Raw genomic sequence first — 3,966 nt, 5'->3', positions numbered from 1 at the left:
ACTTGCAAGTTCCACTCATATGATGAAGCAGCAACACAGGCAGCCTAGATCTTGATTCCATTTTTTGCAGGTTTAGACGGTATGTACTGCCTGAAGGGGCAGTGGCACATAAATGGCATAAGCTGCTCATCAACAGTAACGTTGGGCCCAGGGTTGTAAAACAGGGGAAGGCGGTCCAACCACTTGTCTCACACTGACCCGAATGCAGCTAGTTGGTCTCTCTGCCGCCGAGCTGGTCTGGTGTCTCCGTTATCGAAGGGGAAGAACCTAGAAATAATGTGGAAGTTTTCAAGAGACATTGTTGCACAGAAATGTTCTCTACCAGTTTCTGCATCCCACGGGGATTCTGAGGATTCCCCATTGGATCTGAAAACACCAGCAAGGATAAGAACCCCAAAGTATGCATCTCTCTCCAAAAACACGCCTTCCCTCCAAATTAGTGCAGTCCAGAATGATTTTCTGAACACTTTATGTCCTGCACATGAGTAACTGACATCCACGTTGGCCCTGGTTGCATCCCTATCACATTGGCAGCCATGCGGGGTGGCTCATTCCTTGGGCAAGAAGACCATTCAATTTCACCTTTTTTTAAATAATGGCTCATCTGTTCTGTTGTCTATCTACCATTGATCTTGAGTGCTATAGAGTGGAGTACATGCACTTAGGGTGACCAGACGCCACTCACTCATCTGACCTTTGCTGATAAACGTACACAGGTGGATTCCCTAAGATCAATTCAATTCTCTTCTCTCAAAACTGAATAATAATTTTATACACCATATTGAGGCATACATCACATCTACTGCCTCAAATTGACTTACCAAGTCATACTAACCAGGTCTGTCAGTAGAAATATTTGACAAAGGGTCCCGCCACATGAGAACCTCAGTAGTCATAATAGTACTTCTGAGCTGGTAAATAGAATAGGACAGTGTCACACGTGATTGTGTCACTGCTGAAATACTGTGACAAAGTCATTTTCTTGAGCTATCATGACTGCCTTAGAACTGTAGTTCCATGCGTGCAGCGTGGGCGAAATGTAAAGGTAGAGATGACAGCTCATGAGTTGGTTCAACAGTCTAACCAAACCACTTTAGTCAACAACACCCTGTTATCTTTGTCCTCTCCCTGACAGTACCCAGAACCCTGCTCAGGTGGGCATGAAGACAACACTGCCTGTTGAAATCACTAGGGAGATCACAGACTTGCCACTCATGGCTATTAAAGTCTCCATGGAAACGGACAAGAGTTCACACCACAGAGGAATCTATATTGACTTTGTTTCACTTGGTTGCTCCAAAGGGCAGAACGCAAGTGAGACATTTGTGGTGTTCTTATACAGTGAGGCCATTATGATAATCAATTTCGATACCACTTTTCCACTGTCGTTATTGTAAATCATTGTCTGTATTGCAGGGTATACATGTACATTATCTCTCTCATTCTCTTGGTCTCTCACAAACACTCTCTCCCCTCTCCTTTTCCTTCTCTCAGTCCCCCTCTCCCTCTCCTTCTCTCTCCCCCTCTCCCTTTCCTTCTCTCTCTCCCCCTCTCCCTTTCCTTCTCTCAGTCCCCCTCTCCCTCTCCTTCTCTCTCCCCCTCTCCCTTTCCTTCTCTCTCTCCCTCTCCCTCTCCTTCTCTCTCCCCGTCTCCCTTTCCTTCTCTCTCCCCGTCTCCTTTTCCTTCTCTCTCTCCCTCTCCCTCTCCTTCTCTCTCCCCCTTCTCCTTTTCCTTCTCTCTCTCGCCCCCACTCCCTTTCATTCTCTCTCTCCCCCTCTCCCTTTCCTTCTCTCTCTCCCTCTCCCTCTCCTTCTCTCTCTCCCTCTCTCCTTTCCTTCTTCTCTCTCCCCGTCTCCTTTTCCTTCTCTCTCTCCCTCTCCCTCTCCTTCTCTCTCCCCTTCTCCTTTTCCTTCTCTCTCTCGCCCCCTCTCCCTTTCATTCTCTCTCTCCCCCTCTCCCTTTCTCTATCTCCCTCCTGTTTTAAGAAGGTCATACAGAGGATAATTTTGCTATTTGATTTAGAATTGTTTAAAACAAATAATTTAATTGATAGACAGATTCACTACATGGAACAACAGATAGTCCCCCCAAAAACAAATCTAAAGGAAGTTTGTTTTGAAGTGTCTATCATTTTTATTAATCTTGTTAACAGGTCCCGGGGGACCTTCAGACGAGTATTGTGAGAACTGGGGGCATCATAGAGACCAGTCGAAAGATTGGACACGCCTACTCATACAAGGGTTTTTCTTGATTTTTACTATTTTCTACATTGTAGATTGTAGATTGCATGAATCAGGCCTTCAAAGTTGAATTGCTGCAAAGAAACCACTACTAAAATAAGAAGAGACTTGTTTGGGCCAAGAAACAAAAGCAATGGACATTAGACTGGTGGAAATCTGTCCTTTGGTCTGATGAATTCAAATTTGAGATTTTTGGTCCTAACCGCCGTGTCTTTGTGAGACATAGAGTAGGTAAACGGATGATATCCGCATGTGTGGAGGAGGAGGTGTGATGGTGTGGGGGTGCTTTGCTGGTGACACTGTCAGTGATTTATTTAAAATTCAAGGCACTCTTAACCAGCATGGCTACCACAGCATTCTGTAGCGATACGCCATCCCATCTGGATTGCATTTAGTGGGACTATCATTTCTTTTTTGTCAAGACAATGACCCAAAAGACACCTGTGTAAGGGCCATTTGACCAAGAAGGATAGTGATGGAGTGCTGCGTCAGATGGCCTGGCCTCCACATTCACCCAACCTCAACCCTATTGGGATGGTTTGGGATGAGTTGGAATGCAGAGTGAAGGAAAAGCAGCCAACATGTGCTCAGCATATGTGGGAACTCCTTTATGACTGTTGGAAAAGCATTCCTCATGAAGCTGGTTGAGAGAATGTCAAGAGTATGCAAAGCTGTCATCAAGGCAAAGGGTGGCTACTTTAAAGAATCTCAAATATAAAATATATTTAGATTTGTTTAACACTCTTTTACCACATTAGTCCATATGTGTTATTTCATAGTTTTGATGTTTTTACTATTATTCTGCAATGTAGAAAATAGTTCAAATAAAGAAAAACCCTTGAATGAGTAGGTGTGTCCAAACTTTTGACTGGTACTGTATGTATTCGTGAGAGTCTCATCTTTCCATAGAGTGGTTTGTAGGCTAAAACGTTCAGACGCTACAGATGATTGTGTGAGAATACTGATTTTTGGATGTCTCATGGTCTGACCAACATTGCTCTAACTCTGTCACCTTTCACTGCAGATGCAGAAGTGTTTCATACAGTCGGTGGGGTGGATTGAGATCCATCCAATGCAAAAAAAATAGATACTGTGCCTCTAGCTTAAACTGATTGATTTTTATGGGGATTTTTTTATTGTGCTAATTAGATTTCGGGGGAGTGCAGACATCGACCTTAGGTTAAGAAATAATTGCCCCTAACAGTATAAAAGTGTCTTTTGTCCAAGCCTACTGAAAATGTCTGCGGTTGTTAATGCCATGTCTAGACTATGGAGGACGGTTTTTGTCAAATTAAAGTTTATGGAAAATGTTGGCATTTCCACTGAATAGATTTTTGTTTATACCACTCCCACATGAAAAAATACTATAGTTAAAAAGCTGTAGTGTTTTTGTGGACTGTATTCTTTTTGCAGACTGTGGTATACTGTATTTTTTTCCTATAGAGTTTTTGCAGATATTACTGTAATAGACTATAGTATTTACAGTTGAATATAGTATGAATACTGTAGTATTACTGTAGTTAATAAACTGTAGTATATTCTTTAGTACTTACTATAGTGTTTTGCGGGCTGTACTACAGTATACTGTAATATTTACTGTTGTGTTTTTGTGGACATTATACTGTAGTATTTACTATAGTGTATTCTTTTATTATCTTTTGCATAGAAAAGGAAGGCTTTCTCCTTGAGGAAACCTACTTGGCAAATACTAAAAGAGCAAATTTTC

The 3,966-nt window shown here is 42.3% G+C and overlaps 1 non-coding gene across 1 annotated transcript; it reads right to left on the bottom strand.

The window, feature by feature from the left end:
• Window positions 1-3,911: 3,911 nt before the first annotated feature.
• Window positions 3,912-3,966, bottom strand: LOC135551166 (U7 small nuclear RNA). The gene has a single exon (XR_010457212.1). It is a non-coding gene; the product is annotated as a U7 small nuclear RNA (small nuclear RNA).

This window comes from Oncorhynchus masou, chromosome 12 (genome assembly GCF_036934945.1).
Source record: "Oncorhynchus masou masou isolate Uvic2021 chromosome 12, UVic_Omas_1.1, whole genome shotgun sequence".
Lineage (NCBI taxonomy): Eukaryota > Metazoa > Chordata > Actinopteri > Salmoniformes > Salmonidae > Oncorhynchus > Oncorhynchus masou.
The sequence above is the reverse complement of the archived record's forward strand: the minus strand, read 5'-3'. Positions and strand labels throughout refer to the sequence as shown.